Genomic DNA, 10940 nt, shown 5'->3' with positions numbered 1-10940 from the left:
CTGTTTTAATTTAGTGATTGTTTTTCTCAAATATTTGTTAAACATCATTTTCAGAAAACAAAACAGGCATTTTAGTTAAGACACAGAATATGTTATTCCTATATTCAATACTGTTTTTTTTGTAGATAATAAATAACTGTTCATTTCCCATCATTTTATTGGCCAAGGAAAATCTCAATACTCATATCACATCACTACACATTTTGGCCTCACCTTCTATCTCCAGTCAACACTTTGACATCCACAGAAAGACCGTCCTTAGGCCAGTACAAATGGACTGAATAGTCACTGAAATGCACTATTAGTCTAAAAAGTAGATTTTAAACACAGTATGTCATCATTCCTTTGTTTGGATAGATCACCAATATGAGCTTAATTACATCTAGTGTAGCGAGGCAGAAAAGGTCCCAGGCCTTTATCACCACTTTCTAGAAAACCTTCAGGAATGGCTTTCCCTCTCATAACTAGTCTCACATCAGTCTCCTCCCCGCCAAGTGCAGGTTTCACCTTTAGTTCCCCTAAAATGAACATTTAATATACATATCAACAGAAAGTATATGCAATAAAAACCGATTTATATATACCTGGTACAAACAAGGTTTGGTGATCATCTATGCAACACAATATATAAAATATACAGCTATATTGTAAAGTAAAACAGTTTTATAAAAAAAAAAAAATGCATTCTCAACACATTTATTAGACGTGAAAAACAACATTGTACAATCAGAAACGATGGATTTCAGGGGGCTAAATTACCGAGTTATCGTGGGGTATTTAAGTTTTATGAGTACACGTATGACGCTCTCGGCGTGTCACATATGTCTACATGTACGTAGGACTTCGACCGTATAGCTGAATACGACCAGCCCGGATCATATTGCTGTATAAACATTGATTCACTGACATTTTGTTGTGCATGTGTTGGTATAATCAATTACGTTAACAAAGAGACCTCTATATTACTTTATATTAAACAAGATGGTGCCCCTAAAAAGGTCAGTTTATGCATAGTCTATGACAAAATAACACAAGAAAAGTTTACTGAATTGATATTTAATATGAAATCCATTACTATCTCGCTAAAGATTGATGAGTCGTATAGAACACGTATAGAGATATATTGGTCAGAAAGGATAAAGCGAGGGGTGTTTTACAAAAAAGATTGAAAAACAACAATTGCAAATCAATGAATCACATGCTCAAGTTTCAAACCGATCGAATTCAGGGTTTATCTATTTTATACTATTCATCAGTCTCAATACTATGATGTACCACGTAATTAGATTAAGTCTAAGTTCGTGGATGGTGTACGTAGAAAAATGAGTTACCGAGCTGATTCAGCATGCAACAATCGCAATACTTTTGATGGTCGTTGGTACCGGTGACTATGAACTGGCCGCGCACGCGCAAAATGTCAAGCTTAGTTGTCTTGCGGGAATTGTCAACATTTGATACAGCTCTTAAAGCTAAAAGTTCCCAAAACATGTGTGCTAGAAAACCGACTTTTGTTTTTACTTCTACGAATGACATGTTAACAATACCGCAGGAATCGCTAAAAATATGAAAATACCGACGGTGTTAAGCAGTTAACTATTAAAAGTTATTTTTTTATCTTATTTTTATTTATAAGACTACAAATAAAAACGCAGTATTTGTATGTTTTCAAACACATTACATATATATAGTCACACGAACATATATTACGGACAGCGGCGGTCTGGTAACTTCTACAAAGAATGGAACTGAAAAAAAATCATCCTTGGAACTGAAATAAAATCATCCATTCTGACGAGGAAAACAACAAATAATAAAACAAACAAAATGCTATACCAGTGTTTACACAGCAATATAATCCGGGGTGGCCGTGTTCAGCAATGCGAAGTCCTTATATGTGTGTGATACGCTGTACATTTTCATACTTGTACATGTACTTCGTAAAATTTATCTCACGATAACTCGGTCAATTTTTTCAAATATCAAACTGAAATTTGGTATAAAAGTGTGTTATAGTCATATGAATCACATATCGTCTGATGTTGCTTACTTTTCTAGATTAATTTTAGGTATATAGTTTGAAGACGCTTCACGATCTGTAGATTTCTTTATGCACGTGTGCAACGGCGCCAATCGTAAAAATTCAATTCGTCATTTCTATGTCATTTTTTCAAATGTCGACCTGAAGTTTGGCACATAGGTGTTCATAGTCATATGAAAAACATATTTTCTTATGTTGCTTACTTTATAGGTTAATCTTAGAGGTAAAGTCTGAAGACGCTTCACGATCTGCGGAGTTCAATTCACACACGTGTGCCACGCCGCCAATCGTAAAAAATAAATTCATCATAACTCGGTCGTTTTTTCATATATCTAGCTAAAATTTGGAGTATATATCAATAAAAGTCTTATTCATAACACATCCTCTGGTGTCGCTTACTTCAGTAAGAGTTTTTAAAGATATTGTCTAGTGACGCTTTCTTAATTACTGTACAGGTTATTACACACACGTGCAACGCCGCAGATCGTAAAATTCAATTCATCATAACTCGGTCAATTTTTCAAATATCAAATTGAAATTTGATATCAAGGTGTATTATAGTCATATTGACAACAAATCTTCTGATGTCGCTTATTTTATTCGGTATTTTTTTATAGATTTTGTCTGGCGACACTTGTTGTCACTTGAAGAAGCTTTCTATTCATTTAAACCATTTGGTCATTTATCTCATTATACAATAAAAAATACAAATATTTTTCTTAATGTTTACATACCTTGAAATATTTGCTGTACATGCTCATATTTTACAGCATGTTTTTCTTTCTTCTGAGTGTTCCCTAGCTGCGATAACGTAGCTTTCTGACGACGATATTTTTTTAATCTGGGCAGAGGAGGCCGGGTATTAATATTAGTATATAGTACTAATTGTTCCCAAGCATCCGAAGAACTGCATCAAAAAAGCGTCCTTACATTCTCGAGATAATGCACGTTGATATTATTAAAGTACATGACTAGCGATTGACTTATTTGTGTTTTGAAACTACAAGTCACATTGTATAAATGTAGACGTGCAAGTTAGCCTGCACCCCCTTGTCCCACACGCCTGAACCTGGCCAACATTTAGCACGATTACTAGCCGAAGAAACGGGAAAGAAGTGACTGAACTCATCGTCTAGCTCTGCAGCTATCACACTATCACATCAATTCATATACTTTAAATTGGGTGGAAGATAGGCTGCTACATGTCACAAGTTTAAACGCAGCCACCGTGTCTATCATCTTCCGTAGGGAATGTAAACAATCTACCGGAAGTGTGCGCACCAGAAAACGGGAAATCCCTGTCGCTTCGATATTTAAGTCAATTTGATTAATTATTGATATCTAAAGTGTATGACATTGTTTGAATAATTAAATGATAGCCTTCTAGTTTCAGTAGTTACATTATATGTATATGTTTTGGGAATAATAAAAGTTATATTGTACATTCTTGTAAAGCAGGTGAGATTTCCGTTTTCGCGTGAAACAGAAATAGAATAGAAATATGACGTCTGTCGGAATTCCCGTTTTTCTCCCTTTTCATTAGCTAGAAGTTAAGGACCCAAATCCCAGCCGGCGGCTCATATATAGAGGATCTAGCACGAGTGTTCATGTTATATTGAATTTATTGAACGAGTATATTAATTTCATATGAAACGAGCCTTTGGCGTGTTTCATATGAAATTAATATACGAGTTCAATAAATTCAATATAACATGAACACGAGTGTTAGATTCTATTTATTATATAATTCGAGAAACCTACCTACATAAGTGGTTTCAATACTAGGCCTAACGTCTCTATATGCAATGACGACGAGAAAGGACGCATCACATATGCTAATTTGAGAGCATGTTCCGCTAACAAAAGTAGTCCGCAGAAATTTATCAGAATAATAAATGGCCAACAGTTTTACTTTTAACGATCATTTTAATTGTGATAACAATTGAAATAATAAAAGTTTACAAAATATGACTTCTTTTTTTTCGCTTCGGAAAAAAACTGTTTTTTTTCATCGGTGACGTCATGAACAGTGTAAGAGCGCGCGCACTGTGAAGGTCGTCGGAAACCGAAAACACATGTGTTGGATATTAGGCCTACTGAGAATCACTGTCACTTTCTATAACACGGGCGCGTTTTTTCAGAGGAGGTCCTTGGTAAACATGAACTTGTATGTTTCCTCCTGTGACAGCACCTGAAAAGATACTTTGGAAACCGCCCTGGACCCTGACAACAGAGGAAGTTGACTGGTTACACGCCATTGATTGTTGTGTCAGTGATGTTGTGTTGCATCCGGTCTCAGGTGCTGTTGGATTTCCGTGCAGTATTTTGGAGATTTCTTTGTGTTGATTCGTGTTGATGTGTGAATAATTATTAATAGAAGAAATGTTTCGGTGACCAGAAATTTGCATTATATGGTTAGCGGGGATGTTATTATCGTTCAATTTCTGGACAAGATATTTCCTCGCACTGTGATTTGACAAGTGTTTGTCAGTTTGGATTCCTGCTCCCTTTATGGCACGTTGCATCATGGATTTTAGCTTGTTGATACCAACGGGTTGGCGCTTGAACCAAGTCTCATGACTTCCAGGTGAGCTTTTTGTTGTAGTAGCTATATAAAATGGATCTGATCCTTTACAGTAAGTCGTAGGTCTCATATCTGCATAGCATTTGTAAACATGAACAGGACACCTTTCGGGATTTTCAGTGTTTGCCCACAATTTTGGTTTTACTTTGCGTACATCACGGGTGTTCTCCCCTGTCCTGGTTTTTGTTTGTCTTTCCGTAAACTCTAGATATTCATGTCCGTCAGTGTGGTTTTGTAGTGTAACGTCCCCCNTACGACCTAGTTCCCACGGTGTCGCGCGCTCATTTGCATCTTTATTGCACACGTTCAATATCAATTTTATTGCACCCCTTTATTGCACTGCAGAAGCCTTATATTATATAATAAATATATATATAATACAGTGGTACACAAGACAATGATAACCCACCATTAGTAAAAAATAAGTCGAAATGGAATCCGCCAAATTGTGCCGACATTTTTTTTAGAGAAATCAATATCAGATCTAAAAACTTATCCATGATGTAAGAATAAGATTGAAAATAATTTATCATATAAGCAACATAAAGCTTTAGAAAAAATAATGAGTTATAAGTTTATTGTGATAAAGGAGGCAGACAAGGGCGGTATGGTTGTAGTTATGGATGCTCAGTATTATTATGATAAGATTATAGAAATGTTATCAAAAGATGAATTATATAAAGAAATTCCCTCTGACACAGATGCAGAGACCATGAATTATATTACGAATCTCGTGAAAAAGAATAGAGAAAATTTTAAAGATAAGGAAATAGAATATCTTACAGACTTTGTATATCGCTCAAGTTATGGTTATGGTCTTCCAAAGATACACAATAGTGAATTAATTTCAAAAGCAATCAAAGAGCAAGGTGCTGAATACATTTGCCTAAAATATCCCAACGATCTTAATTTCAGACCTATAGTTGGTGGTCCGGAAAGCGTTACTCAATGTTTAAGTCATTTTTCAGACTTGCTTCTGAAACCTCTATGTTCTAAAGTAAAGTGTTTTTTTCGTGATGATATAGATTTTTTGTCTCATTTGCCGAATGAAGTTAAGGAGGATTGTAAACTTGTAACTTTTGATGTAATAAGCTTGTATACAAATATTCCACATAATTTGGGAATTGAGGCCATTAGCTATTGGTTGAATAAATGTCCCGGAAAAGGAGATTCTAGATTTGATAAACAATTTGTTGTTGAAGCATTAAAAATTGTATTGGAAAATAAAACGTTTTATTTCGATGGTAAGTCTTACCTGGGTATTTAGAAGATAAACTTGATACAACTGTTAAAAATACATTTAGTGTTACTCTTGCAAATCATTTTTAAGACAACTTTTTGAAATTTCTAGACGATTGCTTTATTATTTGGCCTCCAGGTGAGAATCTTCTGGAATTTTTCAATATGCTAAATGCCTTTCATCCCGATTTGAATTACACAATGGAGTTAAGTGAAAAGGGAATACCTTTCTTGGATATTTGTGTAGAAATTAAAGAACAAAATATTGTTAGCGATATATATTGTAAAACTACAGATTCTCACAATGATTTGGATTTCTTTTCAAATCATGTTAAACACACTAAGCTTAACATTCCATATGGTTTAGCATCGAAATTAGTCACGGTTGTTAGCGATAACAAAATATTGAAAGATAGATTGGACGATTTGAACCTTTATCTTAAAAGCAAACGTTATCCTGCTGAAGTGGTACTAAACGCCATACAAAGAGCTAAAGAGAAAAGCCCTGTCACTGTTAATTTAGAAAGAGCTAACACTAAAGATGCTGATATCATACCATTTGTTATTACTTATAATCCAAATAATTGTAATATGTTTCCTGTCGTTAAACATTTTGTAAATTTTATGAAAAACAGTGAGAACAGTGAGTGCATTTTTGATAAGAAGAAGATTATAAACTGTAAAAGACAACCTTAAAACTGGAAAAGTGTACTATGTACATCCAAATTTGATATGAATACCACAAATGTAAAAAACAAGGTGTGGTACATGTAAGATTATCATTGAATGTAAAGTCTACTTTTTTACAAATGGTTCCAAAATAGAAATTAGCTCAGATATTAACTGTAATTCGAAGAATGTTATTTACTCTTTAATATGTAAACAATGTGGTGAATTTTATATCGGAAAACCCGGATGTGAATTGAGAATACGAATGAATGTACATAGACAACAAATGAAGGACAATGAACTAAGATTTTTAAAAGGTAGCAAACATATGCATCAATGTTCTAAAGATTATCTTTATGTGTTACCTATTAACAAACTGAATAGCGACGATGTAGTTGCAAGAGAAATTAAAGAAAATATGTTTATAAAAGTCCTCAAACCCAGCTTGAATGCACAATGATTTTTGCAATGTATTGTATGTATATGTTTTCTTTGTCCTGGTATTGTTTGTGACGTCACTATGCTTGTTTATTGATGACGTCACTAAAATTGTTGACTATACAAATAATGATGACGTCGTGTAACCAACGGTGATAAATAAAAAATCAATCGGGCTGAAGAAGCCATAGAAGGCAGAACGGCCTAGCGGACGATCAGGGCCCGTATTCAAGAAACCGTTCTCATGCTCAAGCATGGTTTCTGTGCTCAAACCTACTTTCTTGTAACTCGCTCAAATCTTGTCAAACGATCAAAAAGTCAAATGTAAACATTGAAAACAGTTTTCAGCTTTAAGTCTCTTCAATGTTTCGGCCCAAATCATTGAAAAACACAATTTTTTTATGAGTTTATAACGGGAACAAGAAATTCGGCTTGAGCACAAATTCCATACTTGAGCATGAGATAGAGAATAATACATGCCCTTTTCCATATCACATCCAGTATCAACCCGAGACTGCAATATGAGCCCATGGGCCGAAGCCCCGAGGGCTAATATTGGTCGAGGGTTGATACTGGGTGTGATATGTAAAAAGGCGTGTTTTATTCTGTTTATTACATACTTACTAATAAAAACTACTATCTTATGATTTTTTTGATTTTTTTAAATATTGAAAAACGATTTTTTTCCAAAAGGGGTGTGATATGGGTTTTGCGGGCTGATACGGGTTTTGGGGTGTGATACGGCGAGGGCTGATATGGGTTAGAGCAATTGTGTCGTATCGCATATACAAAAAAAACGTATTTATTGGTAAGTATGTAATAAAACGGTTTAATCAATACGGGCCCTGAAAGATTTATGTTTTTATTCTGTTTTCCTTCGCAAAGACTAATTTATCTATTATCTACTATATATATTTGATATATATGTACATGTAACTGTTCTGTTTCACTGTGTCTTGAAAAAGGAGCGGATCGCTCCGATAATTTGACAACCTAAACTTGTTCTCACTGTTGGAATTACTGCTTTGCCCCATATATATATATAGATAACAATAAAACAATTGGTGGCGCAGTGGTTAGAGCACTTGCCTTTTATGAACACCACTGGGGGTTTCGTTTTCCGAACAGACACGAAGACGTATTGGGTAATCATGAGTATCCAGGTTGTAAATTGAATAAAGTGTAAGTTTTAACCTAACACTATACATAACACCGACACATTCCTGTACTACCATACATTGACACTGACTGAACCGACCATTTCATAGTATCTGTTACTGTTGGTTAGATTGTTCAATTAACACATGTAGCTATGTACTGGTGGTGTGGAAACCGGGGTGCCCAACGAATGCATACTTTTTATCATTCTTTCCAGTTGTTTTCTTGAAAACTTTAACTAAATAACAATTGTTTAAAAAAGAATGCCAGGAAAGGAACTATTAAAGCTCATACGCTCAACAATCTTTTAACAATAAATATAGCTTATATTTTGAACAATCTAGCCATTGTAAGTATAGCTCATACATTCAACAATCTGGTCACACTAAGTATAGCTCATACATTCAACAATCTGGTCACACTAAGTATGGCTCATACATTCAACAATCTGGTCACACTAAGTATAGCTCATACATTCAACAATCTGGTCACACTAAGTATAGCTCATACATTCAACAATCTGGTCACACTAAGTATAGCTCATACATTCAACAATCTGGTCACACTAAGTATAGCTCATACATTCAACAATCTGGTCACACTAAGTATAGCTCATACATTCAACAATCTGGTCACACTAAGTATAGCTCATACATTCAACAATCTGGTCACACTAAGTATAGCTCATACATTCAACAATCTGGTCACACTAAGTATAGCTCATACATTCAACAATCTGGTCACACTAAGTATAGCTCATACATTCAACAATCTGGTCACACTAAGTATAGCTCATACATTCAACAATCTGGTCACACTAAGTATAGCTCATACATTCAACAATCTGGTCACACTAAGTATAGCTCATACATTCAACAATCTGGTCACACTAAGTATAGCTCATACATTCAACAATCTGGTCACACTAAGTATAGCTCATACATTCAACAATCTGGTCACACTAAGTATAGCTCATACATTCAACAATCTGGTCACACTAAGTATAGCTCATACATTCAACAATCTGGTCACACTAAGTATAGCTCATACATTCAACAATCTGGTCACACTAAGTATAGCTCATACATTCAACAATCTGGTCACACTAAGTATAGCTCATACATTCAACAATCTGGTCACACTAAGTATAGCTCATACATTCAACAATCTGGTCACACTAAGTATAGCTCATACATTCAACAATCTGGTCACACTAAGTATAGCTCATACATTCAACAATCTGGTCACACTAAGTATAGCTCATACATTCAACAATCTGGTCACACTAAGTATAGCTCATACATTCAACAATCTGGTCACACTAAGTATAGCTCATACATTCAACAATCTGGTCACACTAAGTATAGCTCATACATTCAACAATCTGGTCACACTAAGTATAGCTCATACATTCAACAATCTGGTCACACTAAGTATAGCTCATACATTCAACAATCTGGTCACACTAAGTATAGCTCATACATTCAACAATCTGGTCACACTAAGTATAGCTCATACATTCAACAATCTGGTCACACTAAGTATAGCTCATACATTCAACAATCTGGTCACACTAAGTATAGCTCATACATTCAACAATCTGGTCACACTAAGTATAGCTCATACATTCAACAATCTGGTCACACTAAGTATAGCTCATACATTCAACAATCTGGTCACACTAAGTATAGCTCATACATTCAACAATCTGGTCACACTAAGTATAGCTCATACATTCAACAATCTGGTCACACTAAGTATAGCTCATACATTCAACAATCTGGTCACACTAAGTATAGCTCATACATTCAACAATCTGGTCACACTAAGTATAGCTCATACATTCAACAATCTGGTCACACTAAGTATAGCTCATACATTCAACAATCTGGTCACACTAAGTATAGCTCATACATTCAACAATCTGGTCACACTAAGTATAGCTCATACATTCAACAATCTGGTCACACTAAGTATAGCTCATACATTCAACAATCTGGTCACACTAAGTATAGCTCATACATTCAACAATCTGGTCACACTAAGTATAGCTCATACATTCAACAATCTGGTCACACTAAGTATAGCTCATACATTCAACAATCTGGTCACACTAAGTATAGCTCATACATTCAACAATCTGGTCACACTAAGTATAGCTCATACATTCAACAATCTGGTCACACTAAGTATAGCTCATACATTCAACAATCTGGTCACACTAAGTATAGCTCATACATTCAACAATCTGGTCACACTAAGTATAGCTCATACATTCAACAATCTGGTCACACTAAGTATAGCTCATACATTCAACAATCTGGTCACACTAAGTATAGCTCATACATTCAACAATCTGGTCACACTAAGTATAGCTCATACATTCAACAATCTGGTCACACTAAGTATAGCTCATACATTCAACAATCTGGTCACACTAAGTATAGCTCATACATTCAACAATCTGGTCACACTAAGTATAGCTCATACATTCAACAATCTGGTCACACTAAGTATAGCTCATACATTCAACAATCTGGTCACACTAAGTATAGCTCATACATTCAACAATCTGGTCACACTAAGTATAGCTCATACATTCAACAATCTGGTCACACTAAGTATAGCTCATACATTCAACAATCTGGTCACACTAAGTATAGCTCATACATTCAACAATCTGGTCACACTAAGTATAGCTCATACATTCAACAATCTGGTCACACTAAGTATAGCTCATACATTCAACAATCTGGTCACACTAAGTATAGCTCATACATTCAACAATCTGGTCACACTAAGTATAGCTCATAC

This window comes from Mizuhopecten yessoensis, unplaced genomic scaffold (assembly GCF_002113885.1).
Source record: "Mizuhopecten yessoensis strain PY_sf001 unplaced genomic scaffold, ASM211388v2 scaffold9023, whole genome shotgun sequence".
NCBI classification, from domain to species: Eukaryota; Metazoa; Mollusca; class Bivalvia; order Pectinida; family Pectinidae; genus Mizuhopecten; species Mizuhopecten yessoensis.
The sequence above is the reverse complement of the archived record's forward strand: the minus strand, read 5'-3'. Positions refer to the sequence as shown.